Source organism: Bubalus kerabau, chromosome 6, assembly GCF_029407905.1.
Source record: "Bubalus kerabau isolate K-KA32 ecotype Philippines breed swamp buffalo chromosome 6, PCC_UOA_SB_1v2, whole genome shotgun sequence".
NCBI lineage: Eukaryota > Metazoa > Chordata > Mammalia > Artiodactyla > Bovidae > Bubalus > Bubalus kerabau.
In genome coordinates, this window is record NC_073629.1 from 46,447,660 (window position 1) to 46,473,247 (window position 25,588).

Genomic DNA, 25,588 nt, shown 5'->3' on the forward strand with positions numbered 1-25,588 from the left:
AAAACACTGGGGAGACAAAAAAATAAGAAAAATATTGCACTATTTATAATGAGAAAACTATTAGAATTAGGGTGCTCTATAGAAGCCCAGTAGTAGTGGAGATACACGATAGCAGTTGGGAAGTCAGTAAAAATTAATGAAGGTATCAAATAAAAAATGAAAAAACTTATAATGTAATCTGAGCTGGTTTTAAAAAATACAAATCAGTTATTTAGATAAAACAAACCAAATGGATAAAAATCAGTAATATGAAACACAAATTTAGAATAAATAAATGCAGAAAAATTACTAGTTATTGCTTTATAAGCTCTAGACTACTCAAAATTTGAAACCTCACTTAAACAGGGTTTCAGGAAAGTATTAATGAATTAGAAAATGTACATGGATTACATGATGTTAGTAAGTTAGAAAGTGTTACTAGACATGTAACAATGGAAGAGTAATGAAGAGGGGAAAAAGAGAAATTTACAGAAAGGAAAAAGATCTAAAAGTAAGCAGAGTTGCTACACAAATACAGGTGAGCTTTAACAATCCTAAATAATAAAAATTATTATATACATATATAGATAACTAGTTATATAGTTATAAACATATATCTAGACAAATGTAGGCTATATACGTAAAAATACACAAATAACTATATATACTATACAAATATATATATATATAATTCATTGCTGACTATTTGCCAGATCCTGTTGTAAGTATTCAACATATATTAACTTATTTAATATTCTCAACAATCCTATGAGGTAGATACCATTATTATCTCCCATTTTGCTAGTCCATAAATCAGATACATAGAAGTTAAACAACTTGTAGAAATTCTCAATTATACAATTTAATTTTAGTCAAATATTTGGAAAATAGAGCTACCAAGTGTGAGTTAGATTAGCTTTAAAAATAGTAAAATGTTTTAGAAATTAAACAGAAAAGAGTAGAGCTCTAAAAGGAGAGCTCAATGAAACAGACTCAAAGATATGGGGTTTATTAAATATTTGTTTTAGTTGCTAAGTCCTGTTTGGTTTCTTTTGTATCCCCATGGATTGTAGCCTGCCAGGCTTTACTGTCCATGGGATTTCCCAGGCAAGAGTATTGGAGTGGGCTGCAATTTCCTTCTCCAGGGGATCTTCCTGATGCAAGAATCAAACCTGGTCTCCTGTATTGGCAAGAGGATTCTTTACTGCTGAGCCACCAGGGAAACCATTTTATGTATTATAAAATCATAAGAAACTTGGAATGGCATAATATGAACATAAGCAGTTATGCATATGAAGTGATTTCTTAGCTATTTGTTCCTAATAATGAAATAAAAAAGATAAATATTTCATTTGTCCAACAATAGGGAATTGTTTAAATAAATTTTAGTAAAGCCATACAATGTAATAACATATGATTAAAAATTATGGCATCATTTTTGTTAATCTATACTCTATTTTTACTGTTTTGTTGACCTAACTCTTTTTGTACTCTGTGTGTATTGTTTATTTCCTAATGTGTCTTATAAAAATAAGCTCAGAGGAAATACCTATTAATGATTAAGATCATAAATTCTGGATTCAAGTTCCATCACTTGCTGGCTTGTTGCCCTATATGTTACCTGAGTTAATAATGGTGTTAGCCTTCCAGGATTGGTTTAAGACACAAAAGATGCTATAGTAAAGAGCATAGCAGGGTATATGGCACATGATAAAAACTCAGTGCATTTTCTAGAGCTACTGTTAGAGATAGAAAAGAAACTTTTAGTATCTTCTTCTGGAATTTAAAGAGTTAATTTAAACCAATTTTAAATTCTTAGCTAGTTAATTAGATGATTGATTTTCTGTTTTCTCAGGAGAACGTTCATTGTCCAAGTGAGTCTCCTTTCAGTTCAGTTCAGAGCAGTCACTCAGTCATGTCCGACTCTTTGTGACCCCCTGAACTGCAGCACACCAGGCCTCCCTGTCCATCACCAACTCCCAGAGTCCACCCAAACCCATGTCCGTTGAGTCGGTGATGCCATCCAACCATCTCATCCTCTGTCGTCCCCTTCTCCTCCTGCTCTCAATCTTTCCCAGCATCAGGGTCTTATCAAATGAGTCAGTTTTTCGCATCAGGTGGCCAAAGTATTGTTTCAGCTTCAACATCAGTCCTTCCAATAAACACCCAGGACTGATCTCCTTTAGGATGGACTGATTGGATCTCCCTGCAGTCGAAGGGACTGTCAAGAGTCTTCGCCAACAACATAGTTCAAAAGCGTCAATTCTTTGGCACTCAGATTTCTGTATAGTCCAACTCTCACATCCATGCATGACCACTGGAAAAACCATAGCCTTGACTAGATGGACCTTTGTTGGCAAAGTAATGTCTCTGCTTTTTAATATGCTGTCTATGTTGGTCATAACTTTCCTTCCAAGGAGTAAGTGTCTTTTAATTTCATGGCTGCAATTACCATCTGAAGTGATTTTGGAGCCCAGAAAAATAAAGTCAGCCACTGTTTCCACTGTTTCCTCATCTGTGTGCCATGAAGTGATGGGACCGGATGCCATGATCTTAGTTTTCTGAATGTTGAGCTTTAAGCCAATTTTTTCACTCTCCTCTTTCAAATTTCATCAAGAGGCTCTTTAGTTCTTCTTCACTTTCTGCCATAAGGGCAGTGTCTTTGCATAGCTGAGGTTATTGATATTTCTCCTGACAATCTTGATTCCAGCTTGTGCTTTCTCCAGCCCAACATTTATCACGATATACCCTGCACATAAGTTAAATAAGCAGGGTGACAATATACAGCCTTGACGTACTCCTTTTAGAGATTATCCTTAGTAGAATATTGGTGAAAGTTGAGTTTTTGTTTTTTTTTTTTAAGGTTGAAAAAAAGCTATGATTACTTGTTTGAAACTTGATGTTCTATTTCTTTAGAAAAATTTGTATAATTGTATCCAGCTCTTGTATTCTTTGAGCTTGAAAATTATATGGAGAGTGCTTCATTTTTCTGAAAAATCCTTTTCCTTCCTGCAGAATAGTGCTAATAAATGGAAATCAAGGCAAGACCAGTAATTTCTACTTAATTTGTAAGAATCTGGGACATTCTGTCTATCGAAAGATGAATGGCTACAGAAATTCTTGTTAGTTACAATCTAGTAAATGCCACTTTTTTGTAATTTTATATGAAAAACTGAATAGAGTTTTCATGTTTCAGATCTAATGCTCTTTATTTTTTATTTAGCAAAATTATGTGATATATCATAGTAATATAAGTATTTTATTTCTTATCTTTTAATTACTCTAGTATGATAAATATTAATATTTATCATATCTTGATAAATATATCTTGCTAAAATAGATTGTATTTTGTGAAATTTCTTTGAAGAAATTTGAAAAGAGCCCTTATTTAGTCTTTGATAAGTGGCAAACTGATACGTACTTTTTCTTTTTAGAAAAAGATGAATTTTAAAACAAATATTTGTGATTTGGGGAATCCTACAGGCATAAAAGTTAGTTTTACTTACAGCCAAAAATGTTGAACATTTATCCATCTTGTAGTAAGAATTTAGTTTCTGTAATTGAAGTCTTCTCATTTTCACATGACTATGAAATAACCAGTCAACTAAACTACAAAGAAATGACTAAATTTAGAATGTGAAAAGATAGTTGAAATTTTTATGTTATCATCACAGATCTTAATGTGTCTTCTAAAATGACAATAAAAAGGATGAGTGAGTTCCTTTTACTTTCAATCTATGATTGGTGGAGAAGTTCTTGCCTATAGAATTATGTTTGGCAATGCTTGCATGAAGTGTTAGTTGCTCAGTCGTATCCAACTCTTTGCAACCACATGGACTGTAGCCCACCAAGCTCCTCTGTCCATGGAGTTCTCCTGGCAAGGTTTTGCCATTCCCTTCTCTAGGGGATCTTTCCCACCTAGGGACTGAACCGGGACTCTTGCCTTGCAGGCAGATTCTTTCCCGATTGAACCACCAAAGTACATAGGAAAAGCATCTAGAATCAGCTAACATTTAAATAAATGCTTAGAGGAGCACACTCAGGGTAAAAGTATGTTTTATGCTTCCCAATCCTATAGCTACATTATAGTGAAATTTTAAATTAATGATGTTTGGCACACAGATAGACCTAAAGCACTTAAAAAAAAAAAACACTATATCCTATGTCTCATGACATTACAAAATCTAGAACTTTTAAACATAAGAGGAGCTCTTGAGGCCTAGGTTCAGAACGAGTACACTGTTTGCCACATTCTTTTGGCCAAGGTATCAGTATCAGCTTAAAATCAAGGAGTATGGAAATAGACTCTACTTTTTGGTGAGAGGAGCTACAAAGTCATGTTGCAGAGTGTATAGATATGGGAAGGGGTGTAGAAATTTTTCACTGGTCTTGTTCCTGGCTTCAGTTACACATGTCTCTCCCCAAAGCAAAATTTCTTCATTCCAACTCGGCACCTTCAGAAATCTCATCCAGTTTTAGCATCATGTTAATTCCAGAGTCTTGTAAACTGCATAAACTTCTGATGTGTTTCCTCAAATGTAGCTCCAAAAAGGGGGAAAATGAGAGGAACCAAGCAGTCACTGGTCCGTAGTAATTCTGAAACCATGCTGGAAAAATATTATCCTGTCCCTCAGCTCCAAAACAAGAGGAAATCTTCCTTGATTAGGTCCTGACTTTTCCTCTGGCAGTAACTTTCCAGGTCATTGCTCCCCATGGCCTGCTCTGGGGTTTTTGCTCTGCCTTTTGGTAATATCCTTCCTAATCTGTTGCTTTTCTTGGCTACTTTTGGAGCAACACTTTTCATGTTCATTTTGGCACCAGAGAAGTTTTCTTAGACTTATTCCTGCTCATAGAAAGTTGGAGCCCCAGAGATGTTTTGCAGTTTGAACAATTTAAATCTCTTTTATTACTGGCTGGTGGCTCTTTTACCTATGAAACTTACTATAAACTTTTGTGAGCTTTCTCTGGGTCTGGTATCATTTACTGTCCACTGCAAAACCCAAACCACAGTTGTTTTCCAGAAATGGTTTTCTTTATACACTTTATTTTTCTGTTTTTTTTTTTTTTTTTTTTCTGATTTGGCATCTGTGAGACCACAACTTAAAGATTTCTAGAAGCCCCTGTCCTCATTGCTTCTCTCCCCACTAGACTCCACATAATTCTTTTAGAGTTCTTAACAGAGGACCTTGAAATCATAGCCTTGACTTGATTTTAGTCCTTGGGCATCATTTCACTTTGAAAATCTTTTGCCAGCTGGAAAGACTAGAGATGAAAAACAATTTTATTTTCCAATGTAGTTACCCTAGGCTTCTCAATATTTGCTCTAATATGACTTGCAAATGGACAAGTACTTTCTTGATTCTCTCTTTATTAAAGTGCCTTATCATATGTAGTAAAACCAATGGACATTGTGAATATATCACCTGAAAAGTCATCTTGCCAAGGTCCATAAATTCATTACGTATTTATTATCTCACTTTAAATTTACCATAGGCCAAAGTTTTACATTTATTGCTACAAAACACGTCACCATTTTTTTAAAATTTTATTTTATTTTTAAATTTTACATAATTGTATTAGTTTTGCCAAATATCAAAATGAATCCGCCACAGGTATACATGTGTTCCCCATCCTGAACCCTCCTCCCTCCTCCCTCCCCATACCATCCCTCTGGGTTGTCCCAGTGCACCAGCCCCAAGCATCCAGTATTGTGCATCAAACCTGGACTGGCAACTCGTTTCATACATGATATTTTACATGTTTCAATGCCATTCTCCCAAATCTTCCCACCCTCTCCCTCTCCCACAGAGTCCATAGGGCTGTTCTATACATCAGTGTCTCTTTTGCTGTCTCGTACACAGGGTTATTGTTACCCTCTTTCTAAATTCCATATATATGTGTTAGTATACTGTATTGGTGTTTTTCTTTCTGGCTTACTTCACTCTGTATAATAGGCTCCAGTTTCATCCATTTTTTTTCCTAAGCATCCATGATAATTTCAGCACTTTTTCAATTTTTAGTAATAAGTCTCTTGAATTTTTTTATCTTTTGTAAGAACTTTCAGCCTCTGACTACCACCTCATTGTAGATCGAGTACCATATATTTTAGGTTTCTGTTATAATGATTAGTACTGAATTTCTAGATACAGTTTTCCTATCAATTAGCTATTGTCACATAAAAAGCCACCCCAGCTCATTGGCTTAGAACAATGTGCATATGTTATTGCTTTCTAGACTATGGGTTGGGTAGAGGGTCCTGTAGATTTGTAGTAGGGTTGATTGATCTGCCATCTTTTTCACCAGTTGTTACTATTTCCTTAAGAGTAAGGCTACCAGCTACTCCCCTGTTTGTGTTCTAAGCCTGTCTGAGAGGTGTGAGCTGTTGACTGGAGATGGAACTTGGAAATTCTTGAGTGGATGTGTGGTATTACCTGCCACAGGTGCTTGTCTTCCACAGCTGATTCTGTGTCCTCTGAGCTTGCACCTGAATTTCTCAGATGTCCTTCCTAATCGTGTAGTAACTATTGAGTATAGTGATCTTGAGATGGTCTAACAGCCTGCCTGTATCCATAGCCCATAAAATGCATTAAACAAAAAATTCTGCAGACATTTTGCTGACACATGTTAAATATTCAAGTTGAAACATAAACTGCAAAATATTTCCTTCTCTCAAACTCTATAAAGATCTCCCTCAAAAAGTTTATGATAGTGTCACGTACTTGAAACAAAAAGCTACGAATCTCATGACAGTGAAAGTTAACATTTAAATCTATCATTGAATGATAGAAAGCTCAAGGCATTTAAACTCTTAAGCCTCAGAAAGGATGAGATTTTTAATGTTTTGAGGCAGGAGAATATCATCATGAAATAAATATTTAAAGAAGATTAAGGAATTCCCTGATGGTCCAGTGGTTAGGACTCCATGCTTCCATTGCAGGGGCCACAGGTCTGATTGCTGGTCAGGGAAATAATATCCTGCATGCTGCATGGCATAAAAAAATAAATAATATTAAAAAATAAAAAAAGATTAGCTTGGTATAATAGGCAGTTTAGATAGCATATTGAAAAGCAGAGACATTACTTTGCCAACAAAGGTCTGTCTAGTCAAGGCTATGGTTTTTCCAGTGGTCATGTATGGATGTGAGAGTTGAACTGTGAAGAAAGATGAGCGCCAACGAATTGATGCTTTTGAACTGTGGTGTTGGAGAAGACTCTTGAGAGTCCCTTGGACTGCAAGGAGATCCAACCAGTCCATTCTGAAGGAGATCAGCCCTGGGATTTCTTTGGAAGGAATGATGCTAAAGCTGAAACTCCAGTACTTTGGCCACCTCATGCGAAGAGTTAACTCATTGGAAAAGACTGATGCTGGGAGGGATTGGGGGCAGGAGGAAGAGGGGACGAAAGAGGATAAGATGGCTGGATGGCATCACTGACTTGATGGACGTGAGTCTGAGTGAACTCTGGGAGTTGGTGATGGACAGGGAGGCCTGGCGTGCTGCAATTCATGGGGTCGCTAAGAGTCGTACATGACTGAGAGACTGAACTGAGTACTGAGAATGAAGGAGGCGGATAAATATATTGTGTCAAACATGAAAGGATTAGTTCACACAGGAATTAAAGTATACCTAAGCCATAACATTTCCTTGGTATATTAATTAATTAATTAATTAATTCAACAAACACTTGTTGAATGTATATAAATTGTTGGGTATTGTGCAAAGCATGAGAGCTGCAATATGAATTAGAATTAATATCATTTTCAAGAAGGAGAGAATTATAAAATAAATCTTATACACAAAATATGGGAAGCTATTCAGAAGTCAGCATTGTAGGTGACAATAAAGTACTATAAATATTTATTCTTAGGGAAACCAGTATTATTCCTAGAGTTTTATAATTATTATAAAGTGTAGGTTAATTATGAATAGAAACTGGTTTATTTCTTTTATCCTAATATGTGAAAATACAAATTGATAGATAATTTTGTGTAAAGACATAAAATTAAGCTTATTATTTGGCTTGAAGCTACATGACAAGTGGTGGAAAGTATGCACTGTTATTAATGTGAATATATAATGTATATGTAATGTCACCTTTATGCTAAACCAAAACAGATGACTGTGATCTAAACCCAGATCTCGTATTTAAGTGTTTTGGAATTGCACAACAATTTCTGGGCTGGAAATGTGCTAACTGGTTAAAAGACATTTTGAGACAGCTGAGTCAATTTATCTTATACTATAGTCTAATTTCATAATGCTAGAATTTTATACATATGGATCAAATAAATATCATATGCATCTAAGAATTTTTCCCTTTCTATGCTCTTTGTTCTGTTTTCTTGTTTTTCATGTTTTCATTTCTGTACTCCTCCTCCTCATTTCATTGTTACCTTTTTCACCCTCATCAATTTTTCCCTTTTTATTCTGTCCTTTTTCCCCTTTTTTCTCAATACTGTCACCTCTTTCTTTCAGTTTCCTATTCTCCTTTTCTCCCTTCTTTCACATGCTTTCCTTCTTACCTCAACAGATTGTCAGCAATGTTTTCTTAGTTTTTAAATATAATGATAGATTATGTCAATTCTAAATTAATAAAATATGTAGTAGCTATTAGTACAAGCAATTATGAACTGATTGGAAAAAAAATACTTGAGGATGTTTTCACACATAATAAGTGCATGATAATTAGACTGTATGAAGCTTGACTTTCAGAGAGAAGATCCATAATAAATAATGAATATTGAGAATCTTAATATCCTATATGCATTTTAAAATCCTCATTTCAAGTTCTCTGGCATAAATCAAAATAATCAAGTTAATAAATCATAATAATTTAAAAAATTCATTATCTTTTTATGATGCATTCTACTGCTGGGAAATGGCTTCCTAGGTAGTGCTTGTGGTAAAGAACATGCCTGCCAGTGCAGGAGACATAAGAGATGCAGGTACGATTCCTTGGTTGGGAAGATCCCCGGAGGAGGGCATGGCAACCCACTCCAGTATTCTTGCCTGGAGAATTCCATGGAGAGAGGAGCCTGGTGGTCTGCAGTCCATCGGGTTCCAAAGAGTTGGACATGATTGAAGCAACTTAGCATGGCAGGTCACTGCTGTGAAAAATACTCTTAATTTATTGGCAAGATTACTTACGTCAGATTAACAAGTTTGAGCTCCTACCATGTGTGAGAAATAGTCTAGGGAACAGAATATGTTATTGGATATTATCTTTAAGAAGTTCATACTGTGAAGTTTTAAAAAGCATTGGTTGCATGCAAGTGCACATTGGGGCATGAGTGGGAGATAAATGACATGGTAACTACATTAATTTATTTATCTAACATTTAATATTAACCCTCTGCTACTTGCTGGACACTGTGCTAGGTATTAGAGGGATGCAGAGAGACTGCAAGGAGATCCAACCAGTCCATTCTAAAGGAGATCAGCCTTGGGTGTTCTTTTGAAGGAATGATTCTAAGCTGAAACTCCAGTACTTTGGCCACCTGATGCGAAGAGTTGACTCATTGGAAAAGACTCTGATGCTGGGAGAGATTGGGGGCAGGAGGAGAAGGGGACGACAGAGGATGAGATGGCTGGATGGCATCACCGACTCAATAGATGTGAGTCTGAGTGAACTCCGGGAGTTGGTGATGGACAGAAAGGCCTGGGGTGCTGCGATTCTTGGGGTTGCAACGAGTCGGACACGACTGAGCGACTGAACTGAACTGAGAGAGGAATAAAGGTGTGCACTAATGTGAAAGTTTTACAGACTCACAGGGGTAGACAGCTGTGTAAATAAGTTTAACCAAATAAAAAAAAACAGAGAAAGATAGTCACCATGAAGGCACTGATCTTTTCTTTATTGGTTAATAAAGAATGTTAGAGAATGCTGTTGTTAAGTATTAAAGGAGATGGGGAAGTAACATTTATTAAGCAGTTACTACTTTACAAATACTTAGACAGACTCTGTAGATATTTAATCTCTTCTGGTCCTCCTAATAAGGTTATAAATCCACTTGTATAGATTCAGGAGGTGAGGTTCACAACAGTTGTGACTTGTCACATTAGTAAATGGAGGAGGCAGGATTTGAAACCAGATCTTTTTGACTTTTAAGATAGTATTATTTCTGTTATTGGTTTCAAGAGTCTGCACTTCATTTGACTCTTGTTGGAAACTGGTATGACTGAAATATAATAGTATGATTTGAGATATCCAGTCATATTGAAAATAAAATTATACTCTGGATAGTAAGTAATAGTAAGGTTCTATGCTGTGTGTTCGAAGGAAAGAATGAAGATAAGGATACTGGTAGAGAAGGGATCTAGACTCTAGAGGCAGAGAGATACAGGATGACCAAAATAAAAAATCTGACCTAAAGAGTAGTCAGTAGATCTTTGGAGTTCTAGGGCCTTAGGAAAGTTAGTGAAATATTTCTGAATACTAACTTAGCAAAATGTGAATATCTGTATGATTCAGTAATTCCAGCTTATAGCTTGGGTAGCAACAAACAAAATACAAGCCAAAAGACTTAATTCCCAAGAGACACACACCAGGTACGGAGGTGTTGGGGTGAGTAAGAACACCAACAAGCAGAATGTGTAAGTGAATGCGTAAGTTTGTTTTCAATAGATATTTGGGCTTCAGCTCTTCGTAGACATTATTCAATTCTCATGATTCTAAGGTAAATATTATCTCATTTTCTGGATGAAAAAAGGTAGACATAGATGGATTAGGTGGATTACCCAAACCCACAGCCTTCAAGTAACAGTGACAGGATATAGGCCATATTTTCTGGCCCCTGTTTTATTCCAGTACACTTTCAAAAAGGAGCTTGCTGTTTTCTGTGCAGGAGGCTAAAATGGCATGATAAGGATAGAAATAAATGGGAATTTCTGGCTGAGGGGTAGGTAGAGGAGGTCAGTTTGTAACATTTAAAATTGGAGTTAAATAGCTTTCTTAATGACTTTTTAGTTCAAAATTAAGTCAGATTGCCAAGAAATACAGCGTGAAGGAATTGGAAACATTCTATATCCTCATCACTTAATGTAGCTGGACATCTTGGACCAGATGAAGGTTGTCAAATATTTTACCATTTTTATGACTGTGAGTTGGATTTCTTTCAATTTTTTCACATTAAAATAAGGGTTTCCATGTTACTAATGAAATTTTAGGAGAGGTCTCACTATTGGGTTCAGACTCTGTTTCATTTATTGAAAGATTCACTTTTCTCATTAAAAAAAAATCTTTATAGTTTAAGATTTTGGGGATTCTTTATCAACTCCTGAAATTGAATGTGGTATTTATAATTTTTCTTAAGAATTTTCCTTTGACAATCTCATAATATTTGAGAAACATGTGAGGAGGACACTGGACCATGGCCCTTTTATGATAGAAAGCACTTTAGAGACCACTTGATCATATAACCTTGCCTTCAACATAAAGAAAACAGAGACCTAATCCAGTTAAATGATGGGATCAGGATTATGTAATTTGTTCTAACATGATAGGAACTGGAAAGGCCTCTTTGTCCAGAGCTCTTGCAGTGCAAAGAAACATTGAAATTCCTTCTTGATTCTTGAATTTGTCTTCCCCGAGAGTTTATTTTTAGGTGTCTTTGCCTCATGACTGAATCATTTTGTGATGGGAAATGTCTATAATGATTTCATCAATCAGGGGGAAGTGTTCCTTTTTCTTGGGCAGTATATATTATGGGAATCCAGTAGTGCAGACAAAAGAAATGGTTAGTGCCAAGCTGTCTTTTGGGGCATTCATTTGGTAAGGCTATGTGGAAAATGAGGATCATTTTTCTCCTAAAGAGACTGTACAATTTACATCTTCTTGGAATCCACAGAGAAACTTGGTAAATATTATAAATATTTCCTCTGGAAGCAGATGTACATTAAGATGTGTGTTTTTCAAGTTAGCTGCATCATAAATACTTTATATACTGTATTTAAATCTGAATTATAATTCTCTAAATTACTTTTAAATATATGAAAAGGGGAAGGTCTTAACAAGGCAAAAATATTCCTGTTTATAGTAATGTGAAGTAAATTACCTTGTAAAATTTTTAATTTTCCCAAGAAACAAATAACATAAACCCTCAAAAACCAAGCAAGTGCATAGTCTTTATTATTATTATTCATTTATTTATTCAGCAAACATTTTTGAGCACCTGGTATGGCTAGCTGCTGGAAGTCCCAGGCTAAATCTGTAGTCTCTCAGCCCTTGTCAGCCACCCTCCCCATCAGTTCCTGCTCCAGGCACCAGCGCCCTTCAAAGCCTTCAACCTCTGAGCCTCCTGCCGTCTCCTTGCATCTGTACATCTGTTTCCTTTGCCTCCTCCCTTCTTCTCCTTGCTTGGGGGTAACTCCTACTCATCCCTGTGATGGCAGGAAGAATTCCCTGATCTCCTGATCCCATTGCTCTATGCTATTATAATTCATCTTCATCTTTAGAGTGAAATGTTTGCTTAACCCTAAGATGCAGGTATCTATGTTTAACCCTAAGGAAGTATCTATGTCTGTTTTTCTAGCCATCAGTTTCTCATGACTTACAGATGCTCAGTGTTTTTTGAATGAATAAAATTTATCTTCTGAGACATATGAGCTATTTGGGAATCCAGTTTAAAAAATCTAGTAAAAGATGAAAATGTGGGTATATGAAGTAAATGAATTACCTTTAAGAGGGGAAAATGAGGTAGTTGAGGGAGGCTTCTCAAGAGGAGAGATACGTAAGCTCCATTCTGAAGAATGCCCAAGAATTTGCCAGAACAGGAACATGAGTGAGGAGTCCTGCATTTTATATTGAAGGAAACATAACAGCAAAGGCAGAAAATTAGGAAGAATATGACATGTTTACCTAAAGATACTGCTTTTGTATCAGTGTTACCAAAATCAATACTGTACTGTCGTCTTACATATAGAACTTTAACAACACTTCTTCAATAAAAAGGATTTATACACTCACTATTCTGAAAGAACAGATTCATATCTTCCTAGCTCGTGAAGCAATTTCCTCTTCATGAGATTGCTCTGAAAAATTCACCTTAAAAAATATGAAGAAAGGAGCAGTTGGGACATTTCACAGCTTGAATAAAAAGGTAGTACATAAGAAAAATTATTCTCTAAAAATATTTAAAAGTGAGTTTTTCTATTTACCTAAAGTAGAAAATTTAGATATCCCATCATATGAAATGCATTCATGTGTTGAAAAAGTATCCATTTTAGATGTAGGAAATAATAGAAGCAAAAAGTTATACCTCTATCAGAGGTGCTTCCTTTGACAAAGCAAGATTCATTTGCCTTCCTTCCCATCTCACCACCCTAGGTTCCAAAGCCTTTTTTCTTTGTAGACGTATAAATTTGTCTACACTAACTACACAAATAGAGAATTGGTTACTAACTGTCTCACTTAAGCTATTTATAATGAACTAAAGAAGAGATCATTTGGACAAATGAGGTACGGACGCCAAATCATGGCTGAGTTTGTCCCATCGTGCTAATAGCATATCTGTAGAGATCAGTTTATGTTTGGCTTTATTATGTGACTGCTGTTTTCATGATCAAACTTGTGGATGCACATAATAATTACATCTTACATATTTGATTTCATATAATCTCATGGTTACACATTCTGTTTCTATTCAGAGTGATATCAGTTCACTTCTGTATTCCACAGACTCTTTTTGAATTGGTTTGGAAGAAATTCATACTTTTAAAAATGTTCTCAAATTATCATTTATTGGGCGACTTTTATGAGCATGACATTGTTGCTGGTCCTTTTCTTAATTGTCTTATTTTGTTTTCGCAGTAACCTGTGTAGTAGATATTATTTTACAGTTATATCTTACAGTTACATTATAACACTGTGCTTTTCAGTAGCTGTGGAAAAGAAGTCCTCGTTTATTCCATTGCATTCTCTATTGTTCCTAGACAATAATGATTTACAACAGTGATTTGTATCATTGAGCCTTTATTGTGTGGCAGGCCCTAAATGTGTTACACATATTAATTTAAGCAATCCTCCCTATAATGGTATAGTGTCTAGCCTATAATTAGCAAGTTAGATGAGGAAGCTGAGGGCACAGACTATTTAAATAGTTCTTCTAAGATCACAAAGCTAGTGAGTGATAGAGTCCAGATTTAAGTCTAGAATCCATCAAAGTATATTGTCTTTTATGGTATTGTATTGTCTTGTGATGACTACCTACTGGCTGGTGTGTGGTTAAAGGAAGAGATATCAGATGAAAGAGATGATCTGTTTGTGATTGAGATGAACCTAAAAGTAATTGGGCAGAAGGCTCTATGCTACTTTCATTTGTTGTTTCTATTTAGTTGCCCAGTTGTGTCTGACTCTTGTCACCGCAGGGATTTGAGATCTTCCAGGCAAGAATACTGGAGTGGGTTGCCATTTCGCTTCTCCAGGGGATCTTCCTGACACAGGGATCAAATACTTATTTAGTTCAGTTCAGTTCAGTCGCTCAGTCGTGTCCGACTCTTTGCAACCCCATGAATCACAGCACTCCAGGCCTCCCTGTCCATCACCAACTCCTGGAGTTCACTCAAACTCACATCCATCGAGTCAGTGATGCCATCCAACCATCTCATCCTCTGTCGTCCCCTTCTGCTCCTGTCCCCAATCCCTCCCAGCATCAGAATCTTTTCCAATGAGTCAACTCTTCGCATGAAGTGGCCAAAGTATTGGAGTTTCAGCTTTAGCATCATTCCTTCCAAAGAACACCCAGGGCTGATCTCCTTTAGAATGGACTGGTTGGATCTTCTTGCCATTACCTGCCCCCATCTCCTGCACTGTAGACAGGTTCTTTACTGGTGAGCACTGGGGAAGCCCAGATCAGTTCAGTTCAGTTGCTCAGTTGTGTCCGACTCTTTGCGACCCCATGAACCACAGCCCGCCAGGCCTCCCTGTCCATCGCCAACCGCTGGAGTTTACCCAACCGATGTCCATTGAGTCGATGATGCCACCAACCATCTCATCCTCTGTCACCCCCTTCTCCTCCTGCCCTCAATATTTCCCAGCCTTAGGGTCTTTTCCAATGAGTCAGCTCTTTGCATCAGGTGGCCAAAGTATTGGAGTTTCAGCTTCAACATCAGTCCTTCCAATGAACACCCAGGACTGATCTCCTTAGAATGGACTGGTTGGATTTCCTTGCAGTCCAAGGAACTATCAAGAATCTTCTCCAACAGTTCAAAAGCATCAATTCTTTGGGGATGGTGTGAAGAAAGCGATTCCTCAGCTTTCTTAATAGTCCAACTCTCACATCCATACATGACCACAGGAAAAACCATAGCCTTGACTAGATGGACCTTTGTTGGCAAGGTAATGTCTCTGCTTTTTAATATACTGTCTAGGTTGGTCATAACTTTCCTTCCAAGGAGTAAGTGTCTTTTAATTTCATTGCTGCAATTGCCACCTGCAGTGATTTTGGAGCCCAGAAAAATGAAGTCAGCCACTGTTTCCACTGTTTCCCCATCTATTTGCCATGAAGTTATGGGACTGGATGCCATGATTTTAGTTTTCTGAGTGTTGAGCTTTAAGCCAACATTTTCACTCCCCTATTTCACTTTCATCAAGAGGCTCTTTAGTTCTTCTTCATTTTCTGCCATAAAGGCGATGTGATCTGCATATCTGAGGTTACTGATATTTCTCCTGGCAATCTTGATTCCAGCTTATGCTTCCTCCAGTCCAGCGTTTCTTTTGATGTACTTTGCATATAAGTTAAATAAGCAGGGTGACAATATACAGCCTTGATGTACTCTTTTCCTATTTGGAACCAGTCTGTTGTTCCATGTCCAGTTCTAACTGTTGCTTCCTGACCTGCATACAGGTTTCTCAAGAGGCAGGTCAGGTGCTCTGGTATTTCCATCTCTTTCAGACTTTTCCACAGTTTATTGTGATTAACACAGTCAAAGGGTTTGGCATAGTCAATAAAGCAGAAATAGATGTTTTTCTGGAACTGTCTTCCTTTTTCTATGATCCAGTGGATGTTGGCAATTTGATCTCTGGTTCCTCTGCCTTTTCTAAAACCAGCTTGAACATCTGGAAGTTCAAGGTTCAGGTATTGCTGAAGCCTGGCTTGGAGAATTTTGAGCATTACTTTACTAGCATGTGAGATGAGTACAATTGTGCGGTAGTTTGAGCGTTCTTTGTCATTGCCTTTTTTGAGGATTGGAATGAAAACTGACCTTTTGCAGTCCTGTGGCCACTGCTGAGTTTTCCATATTTGCTGGCATATTGAGTGCAGCACTTTCACAGTGTCATCTTTCAGGATTTGAAATAGCTCAACTGGAATTCCATCACCTCTACTATCTTTGTTCGTAGTGATGCTTCCTAAGGCCCACTTGACTTCACATTCCAGGATGTCTGGCTCTAGGTGAGCGATCATACCATCGTGATTATCTGGGTCATGAAGATCTTTTTTGTACAGTTCTTCTGTGTATTCTTGCCACCTCTTCTTAATATCTTCTGCTTCTTGTAGGTCCCTACAATTTCTGTCCTTTATTGAGCCCATCTTTGCATGAAATATTCCCTTGGTATCTGTAATTTCTTGAAGAGATCTCTAGTCTTTCCCATTCTGTTGTTTTCCTCTGTTTCTTTGCACTGATCGTTGAGGAAGGCTTTCTTAACTCTCCTTGCTATTCTTTGGAACTCTGCATTCAGATGCTTATATCTTTCCTTTTCTCCTTTGCTTTTCACTTCTCTTCTTTTCACAGCACTTTGCCAGGCCTCCTCAGACAGCCATTTTGCTTTTTTGCATTTCTTTTTCTTGGGGATGGTCTTGATTTCTGTCTCCTGTACAATGTCACAAACCTCCATCCATGGTTCATCAGGCACTCTGTCTATCAGATCTAATCCCTTAAATCTATTTCTACTTCCACTGTATAGTCATAAGGGATTTGATTTAGGTCATACCTGAATGGTCTAGTAGTTTTCTCCACTTTCTTCAATTTCAGTCTGAATTTGGCAATAAGGATTTCATGAGCCAAGCTGCAGTCAACTCCTGGTCTTGTTTTTGCTGACTGTGTAGAGTTTCTCCATCTTTGGCTGCAAAAATTATAATAAATCTGATTTCGGTGTCGACCATCTGGTGATGTCCATGTGTCTTTTCTTGTGTTGTTGGAAGAGGGTTTTTGCTATGACCAGTGCATTCTCTTGGCAGAACTCTATTAGCCTTTGCCCTGCTTCATTCTGTACTCCAAGGCCATCATTGCCTGTTATTCCAGTTGTTTCTTGACTTCCTACTTTTGCATTCCAGTCCCCTATAATAAAAAGGACATCTTTTTTGGGTGTTAGTTCTAGAAGGTCTTGTAGGTCTTCGTAGAACCCTTCAACTTCAGCTTCTTTGGTGTTACTGGTCGAGGCAGAGACTTGAATTACTGTGATATTGAATGTTTTGTCTTGGAAACCAACATTCTGTTGTTTTTGATATTGCATCCAAGTACTACATTTCAGACTCTTGTTGACTATGATGGCTACTCCATTTCTTCTAAGGGATTCCTGCCCACAGTATTAGATATAATGGTCATCTGAGTTAAGTTCACTCATTCCAGTCCATCTTAGTTCACTGATTCCTAGAATGTTGATGCTCACTCTTGTCATCTTCCTGGGGAAGCCCAGATACTAAGTAGCAAATACTTTCCATTCCTTTATTTTATATAAGCCCTGTATTACTTGGCATATTTGTTATTTAGTTGCTAAGTTGTGTTTAACTATTTGTGACGCCATGGACCACAGCACACCAGGCTTTCCTGTCCTTCACTTTCTCCTGGAGTTTGCTCAAACTCATGTCCATTGAGTTGATGATGCCATCCAACCATCTCATTGCCTGTCACCCCCTTCTCCTCCTGCCATCAATATTTCCAAGCACCAGGGTCTTTTCCAATGTTCTTCTCATTAGGTCGCCAATGTATAGGAGTTTCAGCTTCAGCATTAGTCCTTCAAATGAATATTCATGGTTGATTTCCTTTAGGATTGATTGGTTTGTTCTCCTTGCTGTCCAAGGGACTCTCAAGAGTCTTCTCCAGCACCACAGTTTGACAGCATCAATTCTTCTGCACTCAGCCTTCTCTATGGTTCAACTTGCCCATCCATACATGACTACTGGAAAAATCATAGCTTTGACTATTCAGTACACACACACGCACACAGACACACACAGACACACACAGACACACACACACACACACACACACACACACATATTGTAGAGAAACAAATCTGTTAATTGTGTCCTTAGCAGTCTACTGGGAACTGAAGCTAGAGGAGTGAACAGTGAGGCAACTATATACATTCCTCACCTCTCCATTATCACACCTTCTCCTCATCTGAGAATGTCTGCTCATTTGCCTGAAGTCTCCACTGTGACCTTTTTGAGGGCAGAACCCAAATCTTTCTTATCATGCTTACTCCCAAACAGCAAATTGCAAATCCTCAACAAATAACAAGTGCTCTATAGATATTTGTTGACTGAAAAAAAAGGGAAGGAAGGAAATGAATGAAAAAAACAAGGAAAATAATGTGTTACGATTCTATAGACCACAAACATTAAGTTCTATTAATTTCATTCTAATTCTTTATTTAAATTTCTTTTTTTTTCTTTTAAATTTTTTATTTTATTTTTAAACTTTACAAATTGTGCTTGTGACAAAGTATGACAGCATTGGCAGTGGCATAACAGTCTTCATTAGAATTGTTAGCTCAGTCACTCAGTCATTTCTGACTGTTTGTAACCCCATGGACTGCAGCAAACTAGGCCTCCCTGTCCATCACCAACTCACAAAACTTGCTCAAACTCATGTCCATCAAGTGGGTGATGCCATCCAACCATCTTACCCTCTGTCCTCCCCTTTTTCTCCTGCCTTCAGTCTTTCCCAGAATCAGGGTCTTTTCCAATGAGTCGGTTCTTCACATCAGATGGCCAAAGTATTGGAGTTTCAGCTTCAGCATCAGTCCTTCAATGAATATTCAGGACTGATTTCCTTTAGGATGGACTGGTTGGATGTCCTTGCAGTCCAAGGGACTCTCAAGAGTCTTCTCCAAAACCATACTTCAAAAACATCAATTCTTTGGTGCTCAGCTTTCTTTATGGTCCAACTCTCATATCCATACATGACTAGCCAGACTTTGTTGGCAAAGTAATGTCTCTGCTTTTTAATATGCTGTCTAGATTTGTCACAGCTTTTCTTCCAAGAAACAAGTGTCTTTTAATTTCATGGCTGCAGTCACCATCTTCAGTGATTTTGGAGCCGAAGAAAATAAAGTCTCTCCCTGTTTCCATTTTTTCCCCTTCTATTTGCCATGAAGTGATGGCAGTATTGCCATGGTTTAGTTTTTGAATGCTGAGGTGTTTTTTTAATTAATTAATTTACTTTAATTGGAGGCTAATTACTTAACAATATTGTAGTGGTCTGTGCTATACATTGACATGAATCAGCCATAGGTGTACATGTGTCCCCATCCCTAAGCCCCCTCCCTCCTCCCTCCCCTTCTCATCCTTCAGCATCATCCCAGTGCACCAGCCCTGAGCACCCTGTCTCATGCATCAAACCTGACTGGAGATCTATTTCACATATGTTAATATACATGTGTCAACGTTATTCTCTCAAATCATCCCACCTTGCCTTCTCCCACAGAGTCCAAAAGTCTGTTCTTTATATCTGTGTCTCTTTTGCTGTCTCATATATAGGGTCATTGTTACCATCTTTCTAAATTGCATATATATGCGTTAAGATACTGTATTGGTGTTTTTCTTTCTGACTTACTTCATTCTGTATAATAGGCTCCAGTTCTGTCCACCTCATTAGAACTAATTCAAGGGCATTCTTTTTAATAGTTGAGTAATATTCCATTGTGTATATGTACCACAGCTTTCTTATCCATTCATCTGCCAATGGATATCTAGGTTGCTTCCATGTCCTAGCTATTGTAAACAGTGCTGCGAAGAACATTGGGGTACGCATGTCTCTTTCAATTCTGGTTTCCTTGGTGTGTATTCCCAGCAGTGAAATTGGTGGGTCATATGGCAGTTCTATTTCCAGATTTTAAAGGAATCGCCACACTATTCTCCATAATGGCTGTACTAGTTTGCATTCCCACTCTCCCAGGGTAAGAGTTCCCTTTTCTCCACACCCTCTCCAGCATTTATTGCTTGTAGACTTTTGGATAGCAGCCATTCTGACCAGCATGAGATGGTACCTCATTGTGGTTTTGATTTCCATTTCTCTGATAATGAGTGATGTTGAGCATCTTTTCATGTGTTTGTTAGCCATCTGTATGTCTTCTTTGGAGAACTGTCTGTTTAGTTCTTTGGTCCATTTTTTGATTGGGTCATTTATTTTTCTGGAATTGAACTGCATGTGCTGCTTGTATATTTTTGAGATTAATTCTTTGTCAGTTGCTTCGTTTGCTATTATTTTCTCCCATTCTGAAGGCTGTCTTTTCACCTTGCTTATAGTTTCCTTCATTATGCAAAAGCTTTTAAGTTTAATTAGGTCTCTTTTGTTTATTTCTGCTTTTATTTCCATTACTGTGGGAGGTGGTAGAGGATTCTGCTGTGATTTATGTCAGAGAGTGTTTTGCCTATGTTTTCCTCTAGGAGTTTTATAGTTTCTGGTCTTACATTTAGATCTTTATTCTATTTTAAGTTTAATTTTGTGTATCGTGTTAGAAAGTGTTCTAGTTTCATTCTTTTACAAGTGGTTGACCAGTTTTCCCAGCACCACTTGTTAAAGAGATTGCCTTTTCTCCATTGTATATTCTTGCCTCCTTTGTCAAAGATAAGATGTCCAAAAAATATGGAACGCTTCATGAATTTGCATGTCATCCTTGTTCAGGGGCCATGCTAATCTTCTCTGTATTGTTCCAATTTTAGTGTATGTGCTGCCAAAGCGAGCACTGAATGCTGAGTTTTAAGCCAGCTTTTTGACTGTCCTCTTTGTTTCATTAAGGGACTCTTCAGTTCCTTTTCGCTTTCTTCCATATGGTGGTGTCATCTGCATATCTGAGGTTATTGATATTTCTCCTGGTAAACTTGATTCCAGCTTGTGTTTCATCCATCCTGGCATTTCTCATGATGTACTCTGCATGAAAGTTAAATAAGCAGGGTGACAATATACAGCCTTGATGTACTCCTTTCCTAATTTGGAACCAGTCTGTTGTTCCATGTCTGGTTCTAACTGTTGCCTCTTGACCTGCATGCAGATTTCTCAGGAGGCAGTTCAAGTGGTCTGGTATTCCTATCTCGTTCAGAATCTTCCACAGTTTATTGCAATCCACACAGTCAAAGGGTTTGGCATAGTCAGTAAAGCAGAAATGGATGTTTTTCTGGAACTGTCTTCCTTTTTTGATGATCCAGCAGATGTTGGCGATTTGATCTCTGGTTCCTCTGCATTTTCTAAATCTAGCTTGAGCATCTGGAAGTTTTTGGTTCACGCATTGCTGAAGCCTGGATTGGAGAATTTTGAGCATTACTTTGCTAGCGTGTGAGATGACTGCAATTGTGTGGTAGTTTGAACATTATTTGGCATTGCCCTTCTTTGGGATTGGAATGAAAACTGACCTTTTCTAGTCTTGTGGCCATTGCTGAGTTTTCCAAATTTACTGGCATATTGGGTGTAGCACCTTAACAGTATCATGTTTTAGGATGTGAAATAGCTCCACTGGAATTCCATCACCTCCACTAGCTTTGTTCATAGGGATGCTTCCTAAGACCCACTTGACTTTAGACTCCAGGATGTCTGGTTCTAGGTGAGTGCTCACACCACCATGGTTATCTGGGTCATGAAGATTTTGTGTGTGTGTGTGTGTGTGTGTAGTTCTTCTGTGTAATTTTGCCACCTCTTCATAATATCTTATGCTTCTGTTAGGTCCATACCATTTCTGTCCTTTATTGTGCCCATGTTTGCATGAAATGTTCCCTTGGTATCTCTGATTTTCTTGAGGAGATCTCTAGTCTTTCCCATTCTATTGTTTTCCGCTATTTCTTTGCACTGATCACTTGGGAAGGCTTCCTTATCTCTCTTTGCTAGTATTTGGACTCTGAATTCAGATGGGTATATCTTTCCTTTTCTCCTTTGCCTTTAACATCTCTTCTTTTCTCATCTATTTGTAATTCCCCCTCAGACAACCATTTTGACTTTTTGCATTTCTTTTTCTTGGGGATGGTCTTGATCACTACCTCCTGTACAATGTCACAAACCTCTGTCCATAGTTCTTCACGCAGTCTGTCTATCAGAGATAATCCCTTGAATCTATTTGTCACCTTCACTATATAATCATAAGGAATTTGATTAGAAGTGTAGTCAATGGAATTTTCTGTGTTTACAAAAGTATATATGATTTATCTTTAGTTTTTTTATTTTCCTGCTTTTAGAGTTTAAATAATATGCTGTAGGCAGCTAATTTTCATGACTGTGTTCAAGGTATTATATCTGAACATTGTGTCCTTTGGCTTCTAAGCTAATTTTTTTCAAAATATTCTAATAATGATCAGACTATCATCACATTAGTTCATTTCCAGGCAGTGCTATTGTCTGAAACCCTGGTCCACCTTAAGATATGAATTACATTAAGAAGATTAAACCTTTATATTCTTATCTGTTTTTCTCTCATATTCATTAATTTCCTGAAATTTCTCCATATTCTTCATGTGAGATGTCATCATTGACTCTTAGACATTAAACTCCCAAGGACTGAAATAGTGTATAAGTCACTCCATTCTAAACCTCATGGGAAGTAATAGTAGACTGGACAACATCTTTAATGGAGCAATTTTGGTCTTACCTGGAGTCTCTTTGTCTAATATATAATGTTGCAAATGCTATATAGTGACAGAATTATTTTAGACTGGTAATAATTATAGATGCTGAATACATTTTATCTATTTTGACTCATGTTTGTGATATCTTTAGGTTGTTTCTAATTGTTTTCCTTTGTTTTTCTGGTATTTTTATTGAGAAGATTAATCTTAGTGATCCCTGTAGGTAATTTGGTATAAAAAATGCTTTGTAAAGGATTACATGATCTGTAAGTATTATTGCTGGGTACACTGTGAAGCAGATAAGGAGTTTTGTTAGATTGCATTTAAAACCAGCCATGTGTGGCATATATTGTATAAGAAGGTCTACAACATATATTCTTCTTTATATTATGTCAGAAACTTTCTCAAATTCTCACTGTGACTATCACTATGGAAACTACTGAAGAAATGAAATTATGATACCCACAGTCCTGACTTTGGAGAACATCAGACCTGGATGGATAAGAGTCCTCAACCTGGCTTTCCATTCCACAACCTGGAGGCCAGCCCTGACTTCACCAGACACTATTATGATTTTAGAAGAGAAAATTGGGAATCATGGGCCTTTGAGAAATGTCTGGTAACTTTGTTTAAAATTGGGGTATAGTGTCCTTACAATATTGTACAGTTTCTGTTGTACAATGAAGTGAATCAGCTATATGTATACATATATCCTCTGTCTAGGACCTCCCTTTCCCCCATCTCACCCTTCTAGGTCACCCCAAAGCACAGAGCTGAGCTCCCTGTGCTGTATAGCAGGTTCCCACTAGCTGTCTGTCTTACACATTGGTAGGGTATATATGTCAATCCCAATCTCCCAATTCATCACAGTTCCCCTTCCCCACCCAGTGTCCATATGTCTATTCTCTAAGTCTGTGTGTCTATTCCTGCCCTACAAATAGTTTCCTCTGTACCATTTTTCTAGATTCCATATGTATGCATGAATATATGATATGTGTTTTTCTGTATGATTTACTTCACTCTGTATAGAGACTCTTGGTCCATCTACATCTCTACAAATGACCTAGTTTCATTCCTTTTATGTCTGTTAGCTTAATGATCACCAGGATCACAGAAATAGACAATAAAATATTTTACACTTAAATCAGAGAAGAAAATTTTGTGCCTTATTATCTTAAAATGAGAATAAAAAGTTTCTACCACATCAGATTATCATAAAGCCATAGTGAATTAATATTTATGTCTTCCTCACTGAGTGGTTATGAAAATTAAGTGGGTTAGTATTTATAAAACACATAGAACACAACTGGCATATAGCAACTCATATACTAAATAAATTAAAACAAATATAAATATCTTTTACTGTAAGCATATATTATTTACATCAGTTCAAAAGGAAGTTATTAAAATTGTTTTCTGAAACATTAAAAGAAATGACTGGTACATTTCCAAAATTCTGGTTGGCTTTTTCAGCCAATTTAAAATTAATTTATTTCCAAGCAGACCTACCACAAAGACAAGGAACCCAAACATTTTCTCAGTGGAGAAGGATTCAGAGACCAGAAAATCAACTGTTAGGGTCCAGTGTGATCATTACTTTCATAAAAAAATCCACAGGGTGCTCTGGAAGATGAAAATGATAAGAACCAGGGGGCTCCATGAGAGACATTGGAGATGAATTCTGTAGCTCTTCAGGCAAGGGAAGATCATGTTGGAATACACAGAAGTTGAAAAATGATGACCTGGTCACAGAACTACAGAGTTCCAGAGTCGGTCAGTTGTTGCAGCTGGAGCTGGAGGAATGAGTAGGCAGAGGCCAAGTTCAAAGGCCATTGTACTGTATGCCAGTTCTCCTTTTAAGCAAGAGAATGTCATAATCAGTTATGGGTTTTAAAAGGATCAGCTGGATTGTGTATAATACTTAAAATTTTTTTGTGCTGAATGCAGTTTTCTTTTACTTAAATTTTTTTTTGTGCTGAATGCAGTTTTCTTTTACTTAGGGTAATCAACATAGATTTAACTATGTAAAAGGAATGAATATTTAAACTATGCTTTAAGGCTTTTACTTTTAAATAAGGAGGGGTGACATTATTTTTATAAAGTGAAGCTTTTAGACAAATTTTATGGGCTCCACACATGAAACTGAACACTAGTACCAATAGTTGGAAAATTCAAGGATGGTGATTGCTCTCCATATTTGTTCTTTTATCACCTCAAGTATTGCAATAACTGTTGCACTTACAAAGACAACAATACTGGACAGAATTCCCTTTTACATGAAGTAAGTCTGGTATATTTTTAAATCAATATCTTCCATACATTTTTACACAAATGTTCTTTTTTCATGATCAATATATCCCACATATCTGGGAATTGTATTTTATTTATAGATTATACTGTTTGACTTTGTTTCTCTTTTACATGTTTATTAGAAATCAGATGAAAATCTGCCAACATTACTATTATTCTTATATTTTTTCCGAAATTACCTGCAAATTCATAAATTATAAAGCTTTTTCGGTTTTGAAATTTGCTGAAAATTTTGCTTTAAAAACATCTATGACTAATATAAATTACTTTTTTTGGTTGGCCTTCCTAAGGGGGCATCACTGACATTAAGATAAACATATAACAGGTGTTTCAAAATTTGAAAATATAATTTGTACATCATATGGATATGTTATGAGAAAGAATGTCTTCTTTCTAAGAAGCCTGGAAGGATTCTCGATATAAATCAAAGAGTTTATGACACTGCTGGGGAAATAGTGCAGGTGAAATAAGATTATTGAGTAGCAGGAAAGCTGTAATAAAAACTGCCAGTACTGTCACCCAGTTCTC

At 37.0% G+C, this 25,588-nt stretch overlaps 1 protein-coding gene and 1 non-coding gene across 2 annotated transcripts in view; one reads left to right on the forward strand and one right to left on the reverse strand.

Annotated features, from left to right (window-relative positions):
- The window catches only part of DPYD (dihydropyrimidine dehydrogenase), a 957,062-nt gene that overhangs the window by 166,446 nt on the left and 765,028 nt on the right, over positions 1-25,588 (forward strand). The gene's annotated exons all lie outside the window — the stretch shown is intronic.
- LOC129656643 (U6 spliceosomal RNA) lies at positions 20,781-20,887 on the reverse strand. Its single transcript, XR_008716432.1, has one exon. It is a non-coding gene; the product is annotated as a U6 spliceosomal RNA (small nuclear RNA).